This window comes from Pithys albifrons, chromosome 10 (assembly GCF_047495875.1).
Source record: "Pithys albifrons albifrons isolate INPA30051 chromosome 10, PitAlb_v1, whole genome shotgun sequence".
In the NCBI taxonomy this organism is placed as follows: domain Eukaryota; kingdom Metazoa; phylum Chordata; class Aves; order Passeriformes; family Thamnophilidae; genus Pithys; species Pithys albifrons.
Window position 1 is genome coordinate 29267228 of NC_092467.1, and position 27619 is coordinate 29294846.

A 27619-nucleotide genomic window follows, 5' to 3' on the forward strand; every position below is an offset into this window, starting at 1 on the left:
AAGAAGAGAATGGGTTGACTATGTCAGCAGCATCTGTGGGGATCAGTACATAGGACATTAGCTGAGGATGGATTAATCCAATTGCAGACACTCCTAGTAGTGGCTGACCAGTGCTTCTTTTCACCAAGACACATTGCTTCTCTAAATCTGAATAGTGCAATATACAGCTTACATTTTATTTGTGACACTGTTCCCCCAGGTTTTTATCTCACAGACCTTTCTCACTCCTGCCTCGCCCTTCCAGGAATTCACATTGCACACATTTCTGCAAAGGGAATTAATGGCTTCTCTTTAGAGTTATGGGTGAGGAATGTCCTTTCTATTAATGCTTATCGTTGTGTACTGCTTCAATAAAGATTCCTTGTAAACCAAAAAGAATGTCCTGAGCAGTGCTGGGGGTTGAATTGCATAAGTTGTTCAGTGTCCAGGGCCAGACGCCTGAACATGCACAATTCTAAACACAAAAAGAACACTAAATAACAGCTCAAATATTCAGTTGGCTCAGGGCAGTGTATTTTCCATGCTACCCATTGTGCAGCATTGGATTTGTGATTTCTTTTTGTTTTCTTTGTAGATAAATCCTTATAACGACTTTCCCTTATCTGATTCCAGCAGAACTGACGATGCATAGACGACAGCAATGATTCAGCGTGGTGAGGGTCCTACCCCATGTCTGAAACCTGTCTATGCCAAGGGATCTCAGTAAATGACCTGTGGTCCTCTCCTTTCCAAAGGAAATGGGGAAGATAGACCACACTCCGGTCAGTTCTGAGCAAGGAGCCAGGACAGGACCGAGCTGAGCACTCAGAGACAAGGAGGGAGACCACACATAGCCAGGGCTCTTCTCTTCCGTCACAACCACTTGTCAGAAAACCATCCCTTTCCCAAAGATGTCACCACAATGGCAGGCAGCACCACAACAGTGTATGGCATCAATGGAGCCCATGCAGATGTGGGATCTGTGTGACCAAAAGTTGTAAGCTGTTGTCACCTGAGCTATGGTGGCAGCTCGTTCAGCTGCTGTCAGTTGTAGCTTCCTGTCCTCCACTTGCAAGAGGCACTTGAGACAGATACAAAGCAGATTATGAGCACAGTGCAGATGCTTAATAGTGTCTGGTTTGACTGGTGGAAGGTTTTTCTCAGTTGCAAAGTCAGTCTTCCATGCTTTGGACCCTGTTAATAATATTTGATAATATGTAGTGTAGGAAAGATGGAGCTTCTATATCCCAGACAACAGACTCCATAAATGCATTTCTAAAATAATTCAGTGAGAGATCATCTGTTACACTTGTGCATGATGAGAGGGAAATTGTCCAAAATTTGTATTCTAATGGGGAAAAAATAATCCTTGGAAGCAGAGAGAGGGAATCTGCTGGCCAAGAGACCTCAGAAAGCTTTGAGTGTTTCACAGGCTGGAAGTGATACTTAGACTTTTGGGCAAATGGATAAAGGGATTCCTGAAGGCAGACCTCTCTCAAGCCCTCAGAAGTACATTTTTTTTTATTTTGTGAAGAGAAATATCTAATGTTTTGGTGGAGGAGGTTGCTAGCCTGTCAGGGCTTCAGGAGGTTATTTAACTTCTTCCATTCACAGTCCTGTACTTCATGGTCATCTGTCTTTATTTCTAATGAATTTATGTCTCGGCTCTGAAATGTCTGGTTCCCATTCCAAAGATGTAATTTGACTTCTCCTTTAAGAAGTTTGACTACATACATGATTTTTCTGCAGCCAGAACTTACAGGCACTTCAACTTCTATTCAAAGCAAGCCTGGGGCTAAATATACATATTGGAGCCAAACTCCACCAAAGCCAAATGCCCTCAAGCCTTCACAAGGTCAGGCCCTTCCTAACTTTGATAGTTATAAACCGTAGAAAATAAAGTGTTCTGCCTCATAAAATGAGAGCAAAATGAGAGAAAGCTCTTACTGCTCAGAAGATCCTAAAACTATATATAAACTTAAGTGTGCTTGTGCTCTCATGTTTAGAGATTGAAACCCCTGGGCTGGCTGGGGATAAGGACTGTCAAGGGATGCAGTTCATTGGGATGGACGATAAGGTCCAGGGTTGGTTTGCAACCTCCTCTTCTTAACTGGGTTCTTGTGTGCCTGAGAGCTGCTATAATATAGACATGACACCCAACTCTGCCTGGAGGTAGAAAGAATGGTGAAAATTGGTGGTTCACAAGGAAACACTATTCATATCCCTTTCCTCCCCTTGCTCTCCTAACAGGTGTGAAGAGAACCATTTGCACCAGTTCTTTATCCCAGAAAGCTTCTCCCACAATGCTTTCCTCCTACACCTCCACACCCCGACACTATGACTGTGTCTCACTAGTGAAACATTATGATGAATTCCAGTCTCTAAATCTCCTTAGCTCTTGGAGCCACTCAAGGCTTTCAAACAACTGCATCCTACTGGATGAAGGTCTGAGCACTGCAAATCCTCATTTCTCTTAGTAGTCAGAGTTCATTCTTGTCAGCGGAACTCGTTCCATGCACAAGCCTTATTAGACCAAAACTGTGTGCTTCTCAAGAAAAAAGGAGAGCAAGAAGGGACAGGGCTACATTCATGTACTTAAGCAGCAGAGCTGGGCTGAGAGCTAAATAAACTATTAAATCTCGGTGCTGCGCTGTTGCCAGGATGATGTATCTCTCCTTTGAAAATAGTGTCTGCAAGGAAATGACAAACAATTTTCCATACGCAGACCTTACAGGCACACCGAAGTGAGTAACTTGGAGGGCGTTAGTACTTTCGGTATTCCCGTCCTTCCGGAAAGCCGTGGCCAAATCCCCTCTGAGCACAACCAAAGCCTCTCGCTCCTGGAAACCAAACTGACAACTCAGAGAGCACCGTCTAGTAAATGATGAGTAAAGACCCCGAAATGATGTGCAGGATTCCAGCGGTACGTGGGCTCACGCCTGGACCGCAGCCACGTGGAGGTCACAGAGGGAAATAAATCAGTGGCTAGTGAGCTGTTCTGGTGAGTTTGGCTGTGATTCCTGCCCTGTGCTCATTGTAGTGACTCCAGGACCTGGGACTCCATTCGTCAGCACGACGGCGGAAATGCAAAATCCAGATCATTATAACGGAGACCATTGAAGGAAGGCTCTCAAGAGAAAGTTCTGCTCAGCAAAGGGAGCCATCAAACCTTCACAGCTGCATGTGTGTTGTCTAGGATGAGAAAACACAGGGAAAAATAAATAAATACAACCAAATCCTGCATTTAATGTCTCAGACCAAATGAAGTCACTTCCAGAAAAACATTGTGAAGCACTTTACTCATGTAATGCACAGGTCAGTGTGTGTGTGCTGGGATTACAGACTGCAGTAGACTCTGAGGAGTCAGGAGATCCTGATGCCCTGGATGGGGTGCAATGGGGTGGCAGGCACAGTAGTTCAGATGTCCCCAGGTTGATCAAGGCTTGTGGTGCTCAGTGAGGGCAGGATCCTACTACCTTACCCTATCCAGGAAACCTTCCCAACATAAGCCAAGAGGTCTCTGGCTCTTGAAGGAGCCTCCATGATGCTTCTTACCTGTTGTACCAACTTGATCAATAGTCACATTTTGTTCCCACTTAGCTTTTGGTAACCTCAGCTCTCTCAAATGTATTTAACTCTCCTTTTACACCTTGGCTTTTTAAGGCAAATTTCTTTTCACTCCTGCCATCACCCCAGTGGCTGCTGCCTTTGAAGCACTGCATCTGTAAGAGCTCATTGGTGAAACAGTCCTCAAGGTATGGAAGGTTTGTAGCAGCATCTTGCAAAATAAGTATCACCTTGCAAAATAAGAAGCCTCTCCATGACATGCTTGACATTTCAAAAAACTCCAACAGGAGTGACAGGTTGGGAGGTTTTGTTGTATAATTATTGCTGAATGACAAACCTAAACTGTACTATGGGGTTTTATGCTAATGCCAAACAGTAAAACAGGGCCTGGGCTTGTACCTGAAGACCTAGCTGCAAATTCAGATTTTAAGATGCTATAAATAGAATAACCCAGGCTGCTGTGTTATTTTTTTTTTAAAAGGCAGGAGAGACGAGATCTGGCTTTGGCTCTGTCAGCCCCTTGGTGCCTGTGGGGTTGTTTAACCTGGAGAAAAAAGGAGGTTCAGGGCAGACCTTATCACTCTCTACAACTACCTGAAAGGAGGTTGGAGCAAGGTAGGGGTCTGTCTCTTCTCCCAGGCAACTAGAGACAGGAGGAGAGACAATGGCCTCAAGCTGCACCAGAGGAGGCTCAGGTTGGACATCAGGAAGAATTTCTTCACTGAACTGTTGGGCAGGCATTGGAACAGGCTGCCCAGGAAGGTGGTGGAATCACCACCCCTGGAAGTGTTAAAAAAGACTGGATGTGGCACTCAGTGCCATGGTCTGGTTGACAAGGTGGAGATCAGCCAAAGGTTGGACTTGATGATCTTGGAGGTATTTTCCAACCTAAATGATTCTGTGACCAAGAGAGCTGGCAAGAGCTGTCATTGCTTGCAATCAGCTGCAGTGTGGGAAGGTGCTGTGCTCCCAGCACTGGCCCAGGATGGGGAACAAAAGAACCACTTTTGTCAGGAGTATTTTACAGGAAGGAGAGATGTTGGCTCAAAATCTATTATTTTCTTTTATGAGAACTGTTGTAAATTTCTGCAGAGACTATCGACATTGAGAATCCAATTTCCCTGAGATAAACCCATTTTGGCAGGGATCTTTGTCTCTCTATTTTTAGTAGCATCAACAGTCATTATTCAGATTTTTGAAAGACTCTTTCTGACCATTTTCATCCCAGCTTCAGATCCACTTTTGCAGCTACACTTCCCTCTTCCCACATCAAGTGAAATTCATGGGTGGGCTGAGAAGAACCACGTAGTTTATTGAGTTACATCTTCTTTAAGACCTATTTTCTGAAACTTCAGTGAACCATTAGCAGGTACCCAGCACAGAACTGAACTTGGTCCTTTGCAGAAAGCAAATGAGAGCCAGGCAGGAGGAGGGAGGTTATCCCAGGGAGTCAGTCCTACCAAAGCCTGCTCTGGCTTGGCAAGGAGCACATTCTTATTAATGCTGGTTGCAATAACACCCTTCAGCTGGTTCATGCCTGCAGCAGGTGAAGTCTGCTGAATGAAGGCTCTTTGCCTTGGAAAGCTTCCTCTGTTTTTCTTTTATTTCAATTCCCATTTTCAGGAAGGATTCAAACTCTGCCCAGTGTTGCACACTCTCCTTCGGTGTTTCTGCTTCCTTCCCATAGCTTGCCTTGGGCTCCTGCTAGATAGCAAGATGTTAAGAATCATAATCAATAGAAAAACAGTGTGCTCTTTTATTTTATTTACACAGCTGCCATGAATTTTGTTATGCCTAAATCCTCAGTCTCTTCCTCTCTCAGTGGGCTGGAGAGAGAAGAATGGGCTTTTTAGCATTTGTGTTTACTTTTATTGCTCCTTAAAATATTTTATGGCCTTTTAACAGAGTGGCACAATAATATTAAAATAACTTTTAAAAAAAGAGAAATGTACAGAAAATGCATTAAAGCATCATAGAAATGGATTTAGCACTTCAAATACCCCTGCAAAGGGGCACCATGTCCTTGCTTTGAAGCAAAGCAATAAATTCACTTTGTAATTCTTTATTGGAGGTTTTATTGGAAATTAGAGTGCATGCACTAAACAAAATGTCAGCTTATCTATATATACAAATATTTCCCTCCAAGTTGAATGTAAGACAACATATTGTACATTGCAATGCAATTTAGATTTCAGTAGCCAGCAGATTCAGCTACAGTCCAGCCCTGTGCTTAGGGCTAATGGTGTCAAATGGGAAAATGGTGATTTTCTTCCAATTGCACAGCAAGGCCATGGCTGATGAGCATCCCTTTGGTCCACCCAGCACTGCCCCCATGGTGTGGCAGAGAATTCCTTTCACAAGAGTCCCAGCAGATTATCCTGAGCAAGAGTCGTGATATGCTGATAGCCTTATCTGGCTGGTGGCTGGAATTAAAACAATGCCGTGTGCTAATACAGGCTATTATCAGAGAGCAGACAAAACAGGAGGGGTAGAGGAGCAAGCTGCAGGCCAGGGGCTTGCATGGGGAAGTGTCCATCTCAGGGCGAGAGGGCAAGCAAGCAGCACAGGAAAGCAGAAAGTGGATGCTTTGTTATAAAAATAGCCACATATGCACTTTTTTCACTGGTTCTGTGCTGAATGATGTCCTGAGGAGCACTGGGAGCCACCAGCACCCTAAGGGACTAGGCCAGGCCAGTGTTTCCCAAGCAGCACCCAAGCAGCACACAGAGGCTCTCACTCTTCCTCATTGAGGAGATCTCAGACAAACCCCTGAGCTTGCTCACCTCTGATCCTTTTCCTTCCTGTTCCCTTTGCTTTAGCAAAGCTCATTGAGACACTGGTAAATGAAAAAGTGGGGAAAGATGATGATTATGCCAACATATGTTGTTTATATGACATAAATAGTCACCATCAGGGTTGTCACAAAGGATACTGACACTTCAGAGTCACGGATGGGGCTGACACTTTGGAGTCACGGATGGGGGGAGAACAAATGGTAATTATGGCACTTGACAAGCTCCCAGTAGCCCAGAGAGATAAATCTGCTGCCTGCTCCTACTTGAACTTACGGCATCCTGGATTTCAGGAGCTTCCACTCTTCTGCGTGATCCAACAAACATCCTCTCAGGATCTCCGGTGAATAAATAACTCTTTGAAACGCGTCTTCCCTGTTGTGGCACTCGTCCCAAGGAGCTCTTCCTCGTCTCTTTGGCATTGTGTAAACATGCACAGCACAATCTGGAACTATTTTTTTCTTGACTAGCAGCATAATTACTTCTTCAAAGGGCCAACTCCCCATGCCTGAGTTCATCAAGCTGTCATTCAAGACAGTCAAATCTCTGGATGGGCACTACAGCCCTCTCATGGGCTCTCCAGTTTCCCGCAGTTCCTGGGCTCTGACAGAAGCTGTTTGGCTCAGCTGGCTGCTGGGCTGGAGGAGGGCACCGTTTCATGCCGATAAACAAACCTCTTTGCAAGGTCAGCTCCTTCACAGGCACCCCTTGCCTTCCTTTGAAGCCTGGGGTGTCAGCAAGCTCGGCATCGCTGTCACCATGTGCGAGGGAAAGGGGGTTGTTTTGTTACAGGGCGTTTCTCCTGGCCCTTTTTCTTGTTCACTGCAAACCTGTGATCCCAGATCTTGCCTCTCAGGACAGAATAGGGCTGCTTTTAACTGGAACCAGTGTGTACAGGGGCAGTTTTTGCTTTGAAGGTGCCCTTTCCAGTACAGATTAGAGCCAGGCTCCCCAGTGGTGTAAATCAATTGTGCTTCTACAAAGTCATCTGTTACCAGTCAAACTGTGTCTGATTTACCTCCTTGAGCATCTGTCCCTCTGGCCAGAATCAGAAACAGTCCAAAACCACTGGCTTTGTGCTACCATACCAGCAATATCCAGATTAAGTTATAAATTTGCTCCTAAAAACCCATTGTCATGTTCAAGCTCTGAAGGGTGAGCACAATCTCACACTACAAGGTAGCAGAAGGAGATTAAATATTACAGCCAAATCAGTTACAGATTTATTCCATAAACTTCTCATGATTTCATTGTATTTTTCCCTCTTTTGATGAATGGATTTTCCTAAGTATGACAGATTTATTTTTTGTGGCAGGTACTTTTTTTCTCTTGCCACACTTTATGCCAGTTTTCCATTAAGTCCTAAGGAACCAGATGAGGTGAGAAATAAGTTTGCTTGTAGCTGCAATTTGATTTAGGTGCATGTAGTTCATATTTGAGAACTTCTCTTAAACAACACAAGGACTCTGTTTCAAAAGTCTGTGTATGACTGTTTGGAAACACTGGTGTTTTTAGCAAAGGGAAGAAATTCGAGAGAAATTATAGGATCTGCAAATGGCATTTTTAAAATTACTATTTAAAAAAAGAGCCTGTTTTAAGCATCACCTTTAAACTGGAGATTTTCTGAAAGATTGTGGAATATTTACATATAGTTCAAAGAGTGTTCTTGTAAAGACCTGTGGAGTATTTATTCATTACCAAGAAGACTTTCACTCAATGTACTCAGGCAAGCTTTACATTTCCTCAGATTTCTTTGGAGATTTCTAAACCTATAAATGCTGTAAATATGATCAGACATTGCTCTGTCTGAATTCTGTTAAACTGACACTTTTTTTTCCTTAAAAAAATACAATCCGTGATTTATATTACTTGACCCATATTTGATATTTAAGGAAATTAAATAAATCTCACATTTAGCCTCCCAAAATAATACAGGGTGTCCATTAACACGTGTTAAAATTAATGAAAGCTTGGTGGTGAACATATAAATAGCACAGCTGCCAGGCTGTTTTGTAAAACTGGAGTTGAGCTCTCCCTGCTGTAAAGTGTGCAGAGCAGATTCACAGAGATAACACACGTTGCTGTCTGTAGTCTCTCTTTTGTTGTTTCTGCTTTATGGGCTCTTTGGTTACACACCAGAGTGGTGCTCCATCATTATCCTACAGCTCTGCCAAGATTCTTGTAGTTTGCTCAGTGTTTCCACTTCATACATACCAGGAAACAAGAAGTTGTTGTGTCTGTGCACTTGCACAACAGTATGTTGGGGATTCTTTGACCTGATGATCCTTGTGGGTCCCCTCCAGCTCAGGGTGTTCTATGATTCTATTAATATATATCTTGGTATAATTGCATCATTCACCAAGCTGAACAGGGAAACTTCCAGTGAACAGTCCTCCTGGCAAGTGTAGAAAGTGAATTATGTATTGAGTTAAGGGGAAAAAATATTAATCTAATACCTCTGAATGTCCCCAACCAGGGACTTGGATTCTTGCTCATTAGCCATTTTCCCCCCCTACTATTAGAGTTCCTAATCTCTTTTCCCCTAAGATAGCAGCTCTCTTCCATTCCCACCTCCACCAATTTTTATAGGGCTGGCCATAATTACATGGCACAGCACTGTGGGTCTCCAGAGGCAGGTTTATTACCCAGTGACTTATGCCTGGTTTTAATAGCAAAAACGACATGAGAATCTGGCCCTCTGATTTTGTTTTGATCTGTTCTCAAATAAAAACATGGCAGTGCCAACATGAGCTTAACATGACAATTCTCCCAAAACCATCATAAGGTGTCCTTACCTCAAATTGCCACTCGTGCTCTGACTCCAGACAAAGCCACTTCAAAGCAAAGTTTGATTGACTGCAGTCGTGATGTTGTGGACTCTGAATTCTCTCATCAGCCAATATACATATCCTCTGGGAGGGTCCAAAATGACCCAGGAGTGACTTTGTGTCACTTTGGATTGCTCTCCCCATCCCCCTGAGAAATCTACCATGGAGCCAGGATGCATTTATTGTTCAATACATCACAGCATCATCACCAATCCCAGTGCTTGCAGACAGGCATGTTCATGGGAGACAGGCAGTGGCAGGGCAGGGAAAGCCAAAGTTTTGATTCAATATCCAGATAAACGTATTGGAATAGATCCTTCTTCCTATTAGGAAGTCACTGAGAAGATTAAAATATTAAATGTGCTCTTACATGATCTCAGAAAGTTAATCTGCTCCCCCCAACTAAAAAAATTTACACCCTATAAACAAAGAGGCGACATCAAGAATTGTGGAAATTTTCTGCAGAAAGTACCAACGGAGCTCAAGCAAGCACTTGCATCCTCCACAATGGTGGAGTTCATCTAAAAACATTTTCCTAACCAATTCCCCCCCACCCCCCCCAATTAAGCTTGGAGGGTTTTTTCCATCTACCCTTACCAGAAAGCATCAAAAGCTTATTCCAAAATCCACTGACATCATAGGGAGCCTTTCCAAAGGCTAATGGGCTTTGGGTTCAGGCCCTTGGCTTTTATTCCAAGCGCTCACAACAGTGAGCTTGAATCGGTCCGTGCCTTGTGCGTGCCCAAGAAGATTTTCCAACATTACGTTCGTTTGGGACAAAGTTCCCCCCATGTGGTGGACTTGATGTGAAGCCCATGTAAATCCCATCAGTCACTTCAAAAGGGGCAGGAGGAGGGCCAGGCCAGCTGAGCAGAGGTGGAGTTCACCTTACACAGGCTCTTATCACCATGGCTGAGGGGAGGGGCATCCATGTCCAGCAGCTGCCAAAGAAGGGGTGCCAGTGGCACCACACTGAGGTGACAATAGTGGTGAGGCTGAGAAGTTTGCAGGGGAGAGAGTGGGAAAACCGTAGAGGAAAGCTCACACAGGGTTTCTGCTCTGCACTGCAGCTTTGCCACTGTTCAAGTTGTGCAAGAGCTGTGTATCTGAATATTTCTGTGCCTGCTTTTTGGTGGTATTCATCTAACCAGTGTTACACATCAATCTTCACTTAATTGACCATAAGGCCACAGATCCATAGTACGTGAATGTGATCCTAATTAGCTCACTTCAGGTTACACATTGATTTTCTGCATGTTGCCTTTTGGAGCTGTGGAGCAGCTTGTTTTTTGAGGTGAACATAAAAGAGAGAGGGGCAGGGGGAGTGTTAGTTACAGCTATAAATTTTACAGTTCACTGGAAACCACATTAAATGGCAACATCAGTTTATAGATCAACTCTGCAACTGCTTGGTCGTTAAAGTGGTGGTGGTAGATTATTGTGTTGTAGCCTTGTAAAATATGGACACCGTATTTGCTGGGAGACAACTTAAAAAGAACAATAAAAGTCTCCAGTGTCTTTGATTTCTCATTTCTCTTGCATTGCAGTAAGGAATATGATACAATCTGTGTGTGTGCATTTCAGGGGGGTGAGAATTTGCAAGGCTTTTCTCTTACACTCCAGAGGGCAAAGCCAATGAGTCTTCCTGATTTAGGGTTCTAGTGACTCTGTGTCACTCTTGGACTGGCTCAGACATGGAGGATACGGCCACAGCATTCCCAAGTTGCTTCCAGGGTCAGCAATTTCCATTGCCACTGAAGCAGTGCATGCAGCTGCACAGCCAGCCCATGCATCAGCAGTGCCCACACTTGGCTGACCCTTCTGAGACACAGAGCACCAACTGCCTCTTCCAGTTCACCCAGAGCCGAGGACAAAATTCATGTGCAAAAATAAAACTTGGAAATGATAAAAAATGGAATCTTTTCCCAGACAGTGCCTAATCTCTGCCTGTCTTCTGAAAATGTAGACATTTATTTTGGACTATGAAGAGCTGCTTTGAAATGTTTGGCCACTGCTAAAGACACTGAGCTCGTTGGAAAATTCCAGCCACAATATGCTGCCTGATGACCAATAAATTTTGCATTGATATTTTCCTGCCTTGTCAGAACAGGAGTGCCATTTGCAGGGCTGGTGAGATGACCACTGGAGGAATTAGTGTTCATAATCACAGTTTTATCTGCTCATGGCACAAATTCTCTTCCAACCAAGGAACAATAAGCACTGCCTCACCATGGACCTGGCTGATCAGCAAGCTTTCCCTTAAAAAAGGGATATTTCCAGCTTCAAAATGCAATATTGCCAGGGGAAATTAATTAGCTCTACTGCACAGTAGACAAACAGGTATTCTCTCATATACACACTAAGGAGTTAATTGTGTGAAGTGAAACATTTTACAGAATTTGTCTGGATAAAATCCCACTCGCTTTGTGAAGGGTAATCCAGAGATGAGATGAAGTGCATGGCTGCCATGAGCCTCTGTGGTGGGTCCAGTTGCAGATAGGAAACCAAATACAATCCCCCCCCGTTTGTTGCTGATACATGGTGTGAGCTGGATGGCTGTAAGGCTTCTGGTGGCCTTTTTTCCCCTATAAAGACTGGACCAGTAAAACCACTGTTTAAATTCCCACTGCAGAAGAACAAGTGTTACTCTGAATTGAGTTCAGGTTGGGGATGATGACAGTCACCACCACAAGACTGTCAGCCTTCATTTGTGGAATGAGTCAATGGGATTGACCTTCCCAGACACTCTCCCAGGGACAGAAAACAGCCAATAGTCCAGGCATTTTGGTACTTTCTGCAGAACTCACATGGCTGCATATGAGACCAGGATGAACTTCTGGCTCAAGAGAAGAAGAGCAGCAGAGAGCTTTCAAGGATGTGTGAAAGATCTCCTCTGTCCCTTTCCTGTGCTTTTGTTGCCTTCATTTCAAAAAGTGATACAGCCTTGTGAATGCTAAATCCACTTTAAAAATAACATGAGCGGAATTTGGTAAAAGTGATCCAATACATGACTTGTTTGGTTGCTTCCTAATGGAAAGGATTGTGAAGCCTGTTTGGTAACTCATCCTCTGAGTAACACAGCAAGCTTCACAGCTATGATTTCCATAAGAAAGAAGGGGGAAAGGGAAGCTACTGTTTTATCTAATGCAGAGGGAAAGAGCAATGCATCTCTGTATGAGACTTGTGTATTAACGTTACATGATCTGACTGCTCTGCAGTGAGGGACAAGGAGGTTTTCATGATTTTTTTTTAATTTTTTTTTTTTAATGTGGGGGAGCTTTGCTCGGCCAAGGGGAGCATAAAGACTGAAGACCCCCTCTTCCATCAGGCTACCTCCTGGCACTCTGGCATACAGGACTGCTCTAACCCAGTCACAGATCAACCCTGTTGATGCAGGAGCAAATGCTGGTTTCTTTAAGATGTCACAATCATGTCCCTGGGGAAGCTCATGGTGGGAGAATGAATGTGGCAAGTCATTAGTGCTTTGATATTTCAACAGGAGGATCACCAGGGACCTTCTGTCCATGGGACAAGGATGAAAGCTCTGGCAAGGGCTTATCTCAGCCAGGGTAGTGGCACAGGCCAAGGCATGCTATGCTGTCCCACTGCAGGAAAGTCATGAATTGGCCTTTGGAGACAAGCAGTTCAGTATCTCTTTGATGAAAGTGCTTGAGATCATGTGTATAGTTCAATCTTGTCATCATTTGGGTGTTGTTCTGTTTACTGCCCTGTTTTTAAAAATAAGGACCATGTCAGGAAGAGATTGCAACACGCCCCTAGAAAGACATTATTTTCAGTTTAAAATTTCCTATGTCCCCAGCTAAAAATGTAAATCAGAGATAAAGTCTGACATGTTCTCACCATTTGTCTCTTTGGCAAAAGGAAAAGAGGGGTCATTCAGTTCTGGGTCTGACGTACAGGATGCCACTCAAGTCGTCCTACTCGATAACTTGAACTTGAACTTGTCCACTTGTGCAAATGGGGCTGATTTATAACCTTCCCACACATCATAAGACATCATAAAAAAATTTATTTTAAAAAAATAAAACTTTCTGTGGTGGGTGGCATCCCTGCCCATGGCAGGGGGGCTGGAATTAAATGACATTTAAGGTTCCTTTCAACCCAAACCATTAGAAAAAAAGTATAATAAAATTCAACCACAGTTGCTACTACAATCTAAAGAAATGCTGTCTAAACTCCAGTTTCTTTGGAATCTTCGTGTGGTTCCTCTGACAGATTCAGCTATAGTCCAACTATTTACATCTCTGTGCAGCTTTGTGAGAGCAAAAATTAACATAGAACTCCAGGTAATGGTACCAAATGCCTGTTTTGGAGCCCAGCCTGGATCTGGATTCCAAGAGCAAGGCTATGCCATGTAGAACAGGGCTGTGTCCATGGACAGGTGTACTGTGATAACTCTCTGTGATCTGAGAGAGAAATTTCCTCCAAACCTTCAGCCACGTCTCATGGCATAGGAGATGCTGCCCAAGGTCTGAAACTCATCTGTGTTTTAGAAATACACAGCAGGAGGATTTCAAAGGTTGAGGACATTTACAGATGCTGGTTCTGGGCCTGCTCTGACAATGCCTTTTTTAATCGAGTCAGAGGAGAAATGCATTATTCCCCCAAACTGCTCCAATTTTTGTTTGTTTTTGACTTCATATATTACATATAATTTCATGTTACATGGCTACAAAACAAAGCTCTTCCAAGCTCTATTTACTTAAAACGTGATTGGCTGGATTTGAGAGACTTCAGATGGCACAAGGGAAAACAGATGAGATGATTAGAAAAAGCAGAAATTAGCTCTCATTCTTAGGATGATCCTTCTGTACGATGAATCCAGCAAAAATAACACACCCCTATATGGATTCCTGATATGTTTAAAGACTCAAAGTGAACTCATGTCTTCACTGCCATACAGAGACCATCCCAAAACATTCTTTCTATATGGTTGGGGCAGGGCAAGACTGGCTTTGAGGAACAGCAACATGAGCTGGACAGTGAGGAGAAAGCAGTGAGTAATGCTGTAGGCTGTGCCCTTATGGACTGTAGTGTCCTGTGGCTGGATGTGCCACAGGTCAATTCATTGTGCTACTGAAAAAAAAATAACAGGGCATAGAGAAACATCCACTGAAATAAAGAGCAGCCACCAAACTTGCTGCCTCACTCAAGTTGCTTGACCATCTCACTCTGATATCAGAGTTCTGCTGCAGCTGCTAAAACTAACAAGTATGCATGTGTTTAGAATTGTTTGGGCTTCTTAAAAGCGAAACAGGTGACTGGCTGCACCAGGTTACACACACAGCTGGTTCTGGGCAGCCTGACAGGTCCCACACCTTCTACTGCTGCAGTGCCAAGAGCTTGGCACTTCCTTTTTGGGACCATGCTCACTGGTTTAGAGCAGATGATGTTGTCCAGCATCCCATTTTTACACCCCGTTGTTGCACATGCAGCTGAGATACTGCCGAGATACACTTGGACATCCTCCCTATTTACTTTATAAGGAAAATATGTTCTGAATTGTATGAGTAAGGAGGGAGGAAAAAAAACCCCAACTTAGCTATCCTTTCCTGGCTGGATTCTGTATCTTCTCTCCTCTCCTTATTTTGACTCCATTTCCCCCCCCCCATCTTTCTTTTGCCCCTTTCAACTAAGAACACATGCAGAGGTTATTTGGAATTGTTATGTGTGTCTTATATCAGAATGATTAATTATTCAGAAATGTTCTGTTTAGAATAAAACTCCATTACAATGCTTGGACTGTATCAAGACAGCTTAGAGCTGGCACAAATGAGAGTTATTCCCACTTCTAAAAGCTATTAATAGTGCCAAAGAAATACAAAGGAGACCCGTAGCACCTATGTACTTATTATTCATCACATCCATGCTTATTATATAGGTATGTGCGAGATAAATAGAGAGATTTGCACAGCACAAGGCTTAAGCTGTGCCAAAGAAATAAAATCCTCTCCCTGGAGAGTCTAACTGCGAAGGCAAATAGGGGCTAGCAATGAAATCACAGATTACAATCACAGCTAAATGGCTTCTTTGAGCAAGAAGATGAGTTGGCGTGTTTTCCCTGCAAGGCTGCTCCTGATATGCATGACATTATAAATAAAGAGGAATGAACCAGATGCCAAGGATGTGAGCCAAAGCTGATAAAAGTCAGTGGGAGTTCTTCAGTGTCAATAGGCTTTCAGAGCAGGTCCAGGATGCCACAAGCTGTCTGAAAGGAGCTGCTGCAGCCTGGCACTCCCAATCTCGCCTGGACACTGCTGTGAACTCATCACCAAAGGGTTTGGACACTTCATGTGTTGCCCTTAGTATCCTTCACCATCCCTCTAAGGAATAATGTCATGTCTGCATTATCAACAGGTTTAGCAGGTTGGCTTCTTACAACATCTTGGGTGAAAAAGTATTTGGATTAGCAAAGAACTGTGAGTGCCTGATTTTAGCTTGCTTTGGCCTGAGGACTCCAGAAGGAACTGTTGTGTTAAAATAATCTCTGTGCAGTATGGCTGGAAGAAAGTCATGCAGTGATTTCATTTCATATTTGTGTTGTAACCTTTAATTGTACAACATGAATATCTGAGGATCTGTTCTTCTCCTAAGTGTAACCCAGACCACGCCTGGAGAAGGCAAAAATAGTCTTTAGCATTCACCAGGTGGCAGTTTATATTAACCAGATCCACCCTGAAATTCAATTGCCTCCACCTAATCACTTCCCAGAAAGCTGGTGAGGTATTAGACAAAGAGCTCATTTCAGAGATATATTAATTTTCATCAGGGATTTTCTAATAAATTCCTTCCATAAGAAAGGTATACTTTATTAAAGACTGGAGTTCAAACTGCCTCTTTACTTGTGGTAATAGGTAGCATTTGTTTCCTACTCATCCATGGAGATTTCCAACCAAAAACAGGGACACAACTAGCCAAAGAAAGGAGCCCACCCAAATAAAGTAATGTCATGTCACTGGAAAACAGTGGAAAATGTTCTGCAAATGCTCTAGTTGTGTGTTCTCCAGCAGTGGTGTTTTTTTACAAAGGATGTTCCTACTAACAAAGAGTCTATGAATAAGTCCTCTCTTCTGGTTCCACATTTTCCCTTTCTGCTGTATTCCTCAACCACTCATTTCTGGGGGAAAAAAAGTAATTATGGTCATTGCAAGAAGATTTTGCCACCTTCAGCATGCTGGGATAAAACCATGACCCTAAAACTGGCTGATTGTTCTTTCCTCCAGTCAGTGGAACTCTTTGTATGTTTATGCAATTATGGGCAGAGATTATATTCCATCCCTCTTATGTCACATTTGGTCTTTAAATTAAAGCATTTTTTTTCCCTTTCTGCTGCTCCTGTCCAATCTATTTTTATGTGGGTATTGTGTGCATCTTAGATGTCACTTAGTAGGCCAGAAGTACCACAGGGTTTGAGTTTCATTTTCAAAAAAAAGGTTAGATATTCTCTGGTGTTCCTAGTTGTCCTTTTCCTGCATTTCTTCTGGCTGGGATTTGCCTTACCTGGAAGGTGCCCAGCAAGGCTCAGTGGGTCCCCCAAAGGCTCCAATCAATGCTTCTTGCAAAGCTTCCCTGCTCCCTCATGTCTGCTCTTGTCAGGATCAGATCTGCTTTTCTCAAGAAAAGCTGGTGCTATCAAGACACCCTGTGATTAATTAGCACAGCTGGGTCTTTCCTCCTTTGTAATTTCCTTCTGGTGACCAAACTCTACCAGGCTGCCTGGCTCTCTGCTGTGGAAGGATGTGCAGCACAGCTCCAGCTTGGGCTCAGTTCTTGCCATCCTAGAGCCTCTGGGAAGCTGCAATAAACCTTGGCTGCTGCACAGCCCAGGCAGCAGCAAAATTTGGGTTCACACAGGACTGGTAGTAAAGCAGGGGCTTGTCCTGCATTTTCCCAAAGCTCCCTGAAACAGATGCAGTTCTGGAAAACAGTCGAGTCTGACAGATCTCCAGTCTGAGACAAAAAGCCATTTGGTCAGAGTATGATCATCCAGCTGTATTCAGGACACAGCTTGCTGATTTTATGGATACACATATATCTTTTAGGACTTGAAATCAGCCTTGTTTTTCTCTTCATGTGTAATGTTTGACATATGATGTAAATTTACTTTTACAACATACAGACATAAAAGCTACTGTGGCTTGGACGTAGAATTTATTGATTGTAGAAAACTGACTACCAGGTTTGTTGATTAACATTTTTTTATACAATGGAAAAGACAAAAAGAATCAAAGTGCATGAGGGCAATTTTTGCACTAGGTAAAAATTGTTTAGTCTCTTAAAATTTTGCTGCTGTAGCTAAACAATGAATTTGGTTTAGCACAGATCTCTCCTCTAATTTTTGAGGTGTCCTCAGCCATCATTGCCTATCCATAGCCTCAGTTCAATTAACAAAATTTCTTAAATAGGTTTATATATACTCACATGTTAAGCTATGAATTTGATATTTACAAGCAAGGTTTGTCTCTTCTCTAATAAAAAAGGCCACAATTTTTTTCACAAGAGCCTACACGAGCATGCAACAGCAAACTCTTAAGTCAGTGGGAGAACAGCCTGATCAGGAGCTACACCCTGAGAGTTTAGCTGTGGAAAGATGGGTTTGTGCTCTCATAAACTGTGTGTTTCTTTGCTGTGTGCCATCACTTGTGCAGGTAATAGCACCCATTTTGTTTTCAGTAGAGTCTGGGAGGACACAGAATCCTCTGTGCTTTCTTTGTCCTTTTGTTGGTGCTCATCTTTGGCTCAGACGTATTGATGTTTTCAGGCAAAACTTTATAGCTGTTGTTTATGTGTAAGATGTGTAATGGACACAGCCTGGCCTCTAGTTGTTATCATGGCCTGGTTCATATAAAATTTTCTAGCCTGGCTTTATAATTGAAACCATTTTCATACTGCAAACACACAAATAAGTGAGCTGAAGCTATCGAGCAAGCCATGCACACAGCTGAGAGAGTGTGTTTTGCTCAAAAGTATCATTAAAGCAATTTCCCATAATGTCTGGCAGGGACTAGGTTTCTTTTAATGATTTTATTAAAAAGTGAATTAAAGGCCAAAGGTTGCTTTCCTACAGCCCTTAATTTCCTGTTTCAGTGCCAAATGCTGTGTGCAGAAATTGCTTGGGGCAGAAGACAAGGGAGAGCTCCTGCAGGATCAGCCCCCAGAGAGGCTGTCGGAGCTTCAGCTCTGCGACCGCACGCGTGTGCAAGTCTGTTCTCACACTGCCACTGAACATCAGAAAGCCATGACTTGGTTATCAATTACAGACACAAGCCTGTGGAAGTGAGTCAACAGGCTATGGACCCCAAGCAAGGCTGAAGTGTTCCATTTAATATCTGGAATATGAATTTTCCTTTTCTTGATGTCAATGTGACATCACCATAATTCCTAGGAGGGTAACTCAGAGGAGAAGTGGGTCCTGGAGGCACGTGGGCCCTTTGGCATGACTGGACTAGTGGCATGAGTTTGCATTTTCAATGCATATTTAGGCAGCCTGGATATTACCAATCCTTTTTTTTTACAATTTTTGTTTGGGTAAGCATGTGGAGCTCTTCAAGCTGAGGAGCTCCTGGTGGGCCAGCAGCTGTGGAGAAACAGGATCATCTGCGAAGAAGCAAATTAATGCAATAATAAACAGAACACTAACAGGCTTCAGCCTGTTCCTCCTTGGGTCTTAACCACCTCTCAGTGCCTGCGAGAGAGAATATGCAACACCCCAACACAGACAATGGGTGTTAAACACCAGAGGTTTGGAGTCAGATGGAACTTGCTTTCTGTGGTATCCCATTATTTGGAAAATCAAACATAAATCCCTTCCTGGCATCCAGAAGGACTCTGTGAGATGCAACTTGCACCCTTGCAGCATTCACAGGCTTGGCCAACTATTGGAGCAAGATGTTGGTAAAACTCCAGTCTTTAAAATAGTTTAATAAAACAACTATAATTTACCCCACTGCAAGGGCTATAAACTGTAATTTAATAATGTGCTTGTCAGGGGACAGCTTTTTAAATAATAAAAAAAGGTTTACTATTATTAAAGAAATGTAGTATATAAAAATATTTAATTGCTGAGGAAACAGCATGATTATGATTTTCAGATATTTAGAATGGGCAGCTCATTCTAAGGAAGGGAGCTGTGTTTTTATGGTGCACTCTTGCAGTACAAGCCTTATTAAGTTTTTGAGGAATATTGTTCCAAATCTTTACCATGCTTGCAAATTATGTTAAAGGTGTAAGCTTTCATCCTGCTCCAACAGTGGGTTCTCAAACACAGATGATGTTTCTTGCATGGGATAAAAGCATCTTTCAAGCAAAACCAGCCTGTTTCTTACAGCACAAAGCTTCATCCTTTGGGCTTTCGGATTTTTAGGTTCAATTCCTATAAGTATCCCCAAAACATCAGTTTTAAGATTAGTACCTGGAGGGGCTTGAACTCTCCAAAAGCTCAGCAAAGGGCAAGTTTAGCCAGGCAAAAACGTGTAATTTCTGCTCCATCTTGGTTGCAAGTCATCTGCTTTGACACAAAATAGGATTAAGAATCATATAACTGCTTCCAGTTAATAGATTTAGGCTGTGGTTCCAGGATTATTAATACCAGATCTGTGCACTACCAGCTCACCCAGGACTGTAAATCTAATGTGGATCAGGCATGGACACATGATTATGTTTTGTCAAATTAGCCAAGGGACATGATATGGAATTTATACCAGCTTTATACTTCTGTGTTAGCTGCACTCCTGCTGCGGAAAGGCAGGAGATAGCTGGTCCAACATGAAGCTAAAAAATACTGATACACTAAAAAGCCTGCTGTTATAAGAGGGTTTGTTGTCGTTGTTGTTGTTTTTTGACAAATGTGAGCCATTGACTGGATTTTGCTTATGCTTTAGCAGCGTGTTGCTTATCTGGCACATGGCACTGGTGGTGTCATACCACAAATCTTCCAGCTGGGTGCAAACCACAGCCTTAACAAGACTTAGCACTGAGCTCCTGTCACGTAGCTACCCTTGAAAATCTCTTTCTGGGGCAGTAACTATTGTTTCCTTATCACATCCTATGGCAGCGAGGGGTTTTTATGATATGTATGCCTGTGACAGGTCTTTTCTCTTGAAAAATCAGTGAGTTATAGAGGACTCTCACACATGTTTGCTGCAACGTAGAGAATGTTGTTTTCAATAGTTAGCTTTAAAATCTTAGAAGGAGGAGGCCACATTTCCTTGTTACTCTGGACATAGGTTAAATATTAATTCTTGGTGCAGTTCAAGGGCTGGGATTGGAAACTTACCTTGCCAAAATCAAAAAGTGAAGGTCTTCTTAGCACCAAGGTAGGGGACTACAAACAACACAGCATGGCTGTAGCATAAGTTTCTTGGCTGAGAATGAGACACCATGAACAAATAATCCTATTTTTTCCTTTTATCTGGTTGTTTTTTGTTTGGTTGGTTTTTTTTAGTGGTGGGAGATGAAACTCCCATGTAATGGCTCAGATGGGGAAAGGAGATTAGGTAAAGTGAAGAGGTGTAAGGGCAGGGGTGACCATGAATCTCATCCACATGGACTGAGCTGATGGGGGAACATAGTCCATAAAATATCAATGAGAAAGGGGCAAAAGAGTCTTCACTCTTCATTTCCTGGGTAAATCTCTGCTTGTAAAATGGATCCTGCTGAAGGGACCAACTCATTCTGAGGGCTGAGTAATGAAGATGAGAGATCAGCAGTGATGTGTTTTGAAGTGGAGCATAATAAATGAACATGTCCAGCCTGGGATTTTTCAAAAGGATGGAGGCCCACTCTACAAAACATCTTTTTCAGGACAAACCTCTACAAGAAGATGCAAAGCAGGGGAAGATCTGCTTCCTGGAAGCCACAGCAATGTGCTGGAGCACCTCCATCACTCCTAAGAAATGTTGATGAGCCTCTCACACTAAACAACAACTCACATCCCTTCAAGTCCCTTCTGTGCTCAGGCTCCCTGCTCCCTTTCATGAAAATGATTGGTCCCAAGGACTTCTACATTGTCACACATGAAACGTATCAGCAGCACTTCTGAGCACTGCTTTGGATATTTGGTCATGTTGAAAACCAGAAAACAGTGAAATCTGGAGGGTCCTACACGCCGTATATGCCTGCAGGTCAGGATTGACACTGGAGTGTAACTGAAGTCAGGCTTTGACCCTTAACTTGGAAATACAAAGCTATATTTTCCCCTTATTTTCCCCCTCCTGAATCCTTGCTGGTTCCCTACATGGCTGTTCTGTATTATGATACCTTTAAATAAGCAGCCTGTCATTAGCTTTTATCCCAGTGCTTGCTCAGCCGGACTAAAATCTAGGTCTCTTTGTTTTTAAGACTTGCATGGTGTGTAAGTGCCAGATGTTTCCCATCTCTTGGCTCTTGGTGAAATAAACACGAACTGCCATAACCTTCACCTTTCAACTCTTACATTACCTATTCCTAAAGCAGAAAAAATGGATGTGTGTTTATGCAGCAAAGCTTTGAACTACCTTCCAGGTTTATGTCAAAAGTCCGATTCTCTCGGCAAAGATAACATATGAGAACGGATTTTGGTGCTGCTATAAAATTCACCTCCTGCACCAATGAAGCAGTAGTCTTCATGGAGGGAAGTAATCTGAGGGGATTAGAGACCACATAAAACTGATCTGACTTTCAGACCAAATCACTCAGCTTTGGATTTGGCACTCCTGGAAAGCGGAGCTCTCTGTGGGTGACAGTCCAGTTATTTCATAGAAAAGCAGAATAAATGTGCAGAGAGTCCACAGGGATTTGTATGATGTGTCATGGCTTTTAGCACAAACTCTGGAGTCTACCCCTTTAATATATTTCAGTTATAAAGTCATAGAATGATTTGAGTTGGAAGGGACATTAAAGATCATCTACTTCCAATCTCCCTGCCATGGGCAGGAACACCTTCCACTATCTTTACAACCTTCCCTTCCCTGTCCTGGCAACAGTAAAGCTGGAAGGGTAAATAAAGGAATTTTCATTATAAAGATAAGCTCATCTAAATTCATCCTGGAGTTATTTTTCTTCCTCCCTTTCTTTTGCTTCTTGTTTTGTAAGGTCTTCCTTGAAGGCACCTGGATGGTTTGACTTCTGGTGGGGCATAGAGGGCTTCTTCAAGTTAAAACTCATGTCCTAAGGGGGAACAGTGAATATATGACCCCAGGAAGCTGGGACTTGCTTCCTGATGACACACACTCCAAACTTCCCAGGAACAGCTACCCAGGCTTAGGTGTCTTATAGGAAAGTCATACAGCAGCTTTTCCTTTTTAATGTGATTCAGTAACATTAAGCAATAAAGGGACAACAAATGATGTAATTAAGATTGCAAAAGAATTTCAACTAGAATTCCAAGTGAATTATGCAAATAGAATTTTAATTGGTGCTAATTCCTGTCTTGCCAGAAAAATGAAGTCTTCCTCTGGGGATGGCAATTTTTTTTTGTCATAGAGTCCCCTGAAAGGTGAATTAGCATGAAAACACAGTGAAATATTTTAGCCACTATTCACTTGTGCATACTCAAAAGAATGCATTTTTCCCACTGTAAACACACTGGTTGCTACATCTTTTCCCCATAGAAAGCTAAAAAGCAGCTTCCCTGCAGACCTGGGAAATTCTTGCAGAGAGTAATCATCATTAAACTTCCTTTTTGTGTTTTGAGATCATCAGAATATTCTCCCCGAGTTTTGTTTTAGTCTTCAAGCCAAACTTTTGGAGACCATCTACTTTAAAGAGCGGTGCCCACTTTGCAGGGTGGCTGTACTATCCATGGAGGTAAGAAAGGGTAGGAAACCAGAGCCTGTAGGGTGGCTTTTCACAGGCACTAAGGAGTCTCCACAGAGTTATAGAGGGCCTGGCCTCTTTTATGACCTCTCAGTGCATATTTCCTTAACCAAGCTGACTTGGGATGCTGGGGTCACTGAAACACCAGTCATTTCAAAGGCTGGACTGAAGTGTACATGCCATGATCTTCCATAAATCCATGCTGAAACACAGCCCTCAGCTCAGGAGCAGTTACTGTGGTCTCTGAGGGGTAATAAGAAAATGGCACATGGTGACACTAATGGATTTTGGGGCCTTGCCATGACATTTGCAGCACTGTTGTTAAGCTCAGATTTGTGCATTCTCTAACCCCCACTGCCTGTGCTCAGGCCATTCATCACTTCAAGCCCTTATTGACGCTGCACTGAGGTAAACTCAGAGGTTTCATCTATGGCACACACCCAGGTGCCTTCATCCTTCCCTTATCCTTCATAAGCACCTGGTGCCTTTCTGTCTAAGCTCCAACCTAGCAACCTATATGGAGGTTTAGAAATTGAGGGGGTTTTCTACAAATTAACCTTGACCAAATGCCAGCACATTTTAGTGACATCTTAAAAATGTAAGGAAAAAAACCCCCACGTTTAATTGAATTGAACACCAAACTGCTCATTGTAGAGCGTGACCCTTACTAGAAGTAACTGTAATTTAGGAAATAGGTCTCTGTTATGTATACATATAGACACACACACACATACACACACATATATATTTGTTTAAGATACATATATCAGACTGAAAGAATTTATATATATCCTTAGATTTGACAACCTCACTTCTGTGCCTTACTTTATATGTGGTTTCTACTGAAACTAAATATTCCTTAGGTCCTCTCAATATTTCTGAATATCCTGCTATGTGTGTGTCTAAATATATTTTTTTGAGTTTAAATAGACATTTAGGCAGTTTGGTAAACAGATAGAGGGGAGACACCAGGTTGCCTCTGGGCAACCTGGTCCAGTGTTCAACCACCATCCCTTTATAAAAAGCTTTTTTTTTACATTTAAATGGAATTTTCTGTATTTCAAGTTGTGTTCATTGCCTCTTGCTTTGTCACTGTGTGCCACTGACAAGAGTCTGGCTCAGTCGACTTTTGGCTGCCTCATCAAGTGTTTATACACATTGATAAGGTAAAGTGGTATTCAAATTCATTCTTGGCATCTTCATAGCATACTTCAAGAGCAATGTACACTAAAACACATTCTAGGCTGGTTTTTTTGTTACCTGAAGGCAGTAAATCTCAGAGTTACAGAGGTTACCACAGTTAGGAATAAAGCCATCACCTTTAGCATTTGTTTCAGTGAAAACACAAACACTTCTGCAGACAAATGACAAAGTTTTATGGCTGTGGTTCTTTGAAACAACTAATAAATATTTGTTTGCCATTTCTCTCTGGGGCAACTGTCCACTTGCTAATTTACGCATCACCAAGAGGCCATTTAACTCTTGCCTGTAGTTATTAACCCTATCCATTACTGTGTCAATGAAAATATAAACTGTGTGGAGGACGAGAGATGTTTGGAACAAGAGAAGCTCAGCCCCCAGCAGATCATCCTGAAACGGAGCTTGAGATCCCTCAAGACTCTTGTAGTTTCTGATATGATTTAATGGCAGTGTTTCTACGTTAAAAATTGTGTGTAGTCCTGTGGAACACATTTCCACAGGTATCACTGTCCTTCAGAGAGGATGGAGCTGCCTAACAATTGGCCTTCACATTTCTAGTTTTTCTTCAGTTTTCTTCACTCTCCTTCTCTGCTGTCACACCCACACCAGCAGCAGTGACTCTCTCTATATCATCAGGCTTCTCCAAGATTTGCACACACACAAATTACCTCTCCAGGCATTTCCATATTTTAATTGTGTGTACCAAATCTTCAGACTCTTCTTCCAGCTCATAATCCTCAGCCTGGGAATTGAGTGTCCAGCTCTTCACTCAGCTTATTTATAAATGTAAGCACATCTCAGGGTTTTATGTGTTTGTGTTCTTTGAAAACCTCATCTGTTTCCCTGGAGATTTCTGCTTCATCAGTTCCTGTCTGTGGGTCCCTGGTTGATAACCTGACTTCTAAAAGCCTGTGAATTTGCTGGCTACAGTTGTTTATTTGTTTTTCTTCCTGTTTGGCTTGAAAAACCTGCTCTCTTGTAATGTTTGCTATTAAAAACTTTTGAGAGAAACGCTCTTGCGTAATTTATTTTTGTTGTTGTTAATTACAATTCTCCAGGTCTTGCCTCTCTGTGTTGACTCTCTCTGCTTATGCCCAGCCCTTGAAACCAAGAATTCCCTTTAGATTTAGCAGCAAAGCTAAACAGAGTAGAGATGTAAGTAACACGGACTTTCTGCACATGAATGTGCACCCAGGAGGGTGCACAGAAAAGGCAGATGTGGGGAGCACCCACTGCCATCTGCCTTGGGCCAGCTCTGCATGGCTTCTGTGGGTGGTCTCAGGCCACTCCAAGCTGGATGTCTTGCTGGTGCTGGATGTCTCCTGCACCTGCATTAACACAGCACTGCATTGGAGTTAACAGATATTTCTGCTCCTGCAGATGGGGACAGAACACGTGCCATACTCACCACAGGGCTACTGGGCAGCTTGGACCAGGCTACAAATGGCCCAGAGATATTTTGCTCTTCTTCATGCCATGGATTTCCCAAGCCTGTGTCTACTGTGTACAGATTGGAGGGTGCATCCTGGAGCGTTACACAGCTTAGAGTTGATAATTCAGCTGTTGTTTGTTATTTTATTCTTTATGTAAAGGCAACAAAACACAAAGAACAGGCAGCATTTGGAAGATTCCATCATGGAATCATAGAATGATTGGGTTGGAAAGGACCTTAAAATCCCTCTAATTCCAGCCCCTTGCCATGGGCAGGGACACCTTCCACTAGACCAGGTTGCTCTGAGTCCGGTCCAACCTGGCCTTAAACATTTCCAGGGATAGGGTATCCACAACTTCTCTTGGAAACTTATGCCAGTGCCTTACCACCCTCAGAGTAAAGAATTTCTTCCTAATACCTAATCTAAACCTATCTCTATTTAAAGTTCTTTCCTTTTGTCTTACCACTTTATGCCCTTGCAGAGTTCCTCTCCAGATTTTTTAACATCACTATTTAGGCAGCACTATCTAAAAAACAAACAACCAAAAACCCACAAACAAACCAAACAACCAACAAAAACCCCCTAAAATCATGTGTGTAGTTTTTAGCATAGTTGAAAGGCTTCACAAGTTCCCTTGAAAGTGAATAAAAATGCAAGGAAGCAGCAAATGTGAAACACCTGTTTGACCCGCATGGGCTTGCTCTTGATGATGGGGATGATTCTGTGGGAGGTGCATGTTAGAAAGGTGTCACCAGGTCCCTTCACATGAGGGTCACCCTGCAGTCTCCTCCAGCTTTGCCAGCAACACCAGTAGTGCCCAGGGCAATGATCAACATGTGCAGTGGATTCCTGTCCCTGGGAATGAGTGTTTGGCCACAAGCAGAGCTGGGATAAGCCTAGTTTAACAAAGTCACAGCCCAACAGGTATTCTTCCCAGCTGTCTCATGGACTGCTGGACTCTGGGCTCTTGTTCCTGCTTAGATATTGCAGAACACTCACATGTGAGTGCTGCAAAACACTTGAAAGGTGCCATTATCTACAGCTTCTCAGACAGCCTGTCTTGTGCCACTGACTTATGAATGCACCCAGAAACACACCGAATGTATTTTTCCCAAAGGACTAAGCCTATTCGCAGAGGAGGATCCATCTCCCAAGAAACAGCACTTTGCAAGTGAACCATCTTCATCCCACTGCTGCCCAGCAACAGTCTGTGAGCTGCAGATTCAGCTTTTGTTGAAAACACCAACACAAAATTGACCATAAATTAAAAAAACCTTCGTTATGATATTTTTCTTTTATAGCTCCCAAGTACTGTAAACTGTGGAGGAGCAGAGCTGCAAAGCTGGCCATTAAACTGTCTGCTCTTTCCTGTTTGAACAGGACCTCTCCAGGGTTTTAGCTGCCTCAGCCACTGTGGGTCAACATCCAGGAAGGAAGACGTTTCTAAGGAAACCACAGAGGCTTTCCACCGAGGTGGTTGCATGAAAGCACTGAAACTGGTGAGAGTGACAAAAAGCAGTTCATTGGATAATGTAGAAAAAGGTAAAAAGTTATTGCGTGCAGGCTGTTTTTATAATGAGGCTATTCAGGCATAAAATTGCTTTAAATAGGTAGTTTGTTTCCACATTGCAGAATTATTTTTGTCCTACTCTTTCAAGGAGGAGTTTATCTAGGCACAGTGGTGTATAAATAATAAATAGCCCCGGGGGCAAGGCATTTTTACTTTTTTCCCCCTGCTTCGTATCCTGTTGCAGTTGGTCTCAGACTGCAAAATGAATTTTGTTTTCTGAAATAATATTATTTACTTTAAGCACAGTCTTCTGCAAGAGGCCATGCATTCTCTTCTGCAGTTGCAATGTCTCAAACCAGACAGGAGCTTTACAGTCCAGCATTTTTGTGAAATGACTTTTCTGTGGATTGCAGAGCAGTTTACTCTGAGGACAGGTACAGTCCCATTAGCTCAGGGACCTCCAAGAAAGCTCTGTGTGTGCATCCAGTGTTGGGA

The 27619-nt window shown here is 42.8% G+C and overlaps 1 long non-coding RNA gene across 3 annotated transcripts in view; it reads left to right on the forward strand.

Annotated features, from left to right (window-relative positions):
- The window catches only part of LOC139676393 (uncharacterized), a 236635-nt gene that overhangs the window by 140556 nt on the left and 68460 nt on the right, over positions 1-27619 (forward strand). Inside the window, exon 4 of one of the 3 annotated variants that reach the window (XR_011698648.1) lies at positions 26995-27051. The exons of 1 other annotated variant lie outside the window; for it this stretch is intronic. This is a non-coding gene — a long non-coding RNA (uncharacterized lncRNA). Of the gene's footprint in view, positions 1-20989; positions 21061-26994; positions 27052-27619 lie in introns of those variants that run through there. One more of the 3 variants, XR_011698650.1, reaches the window with a different exon arrangement.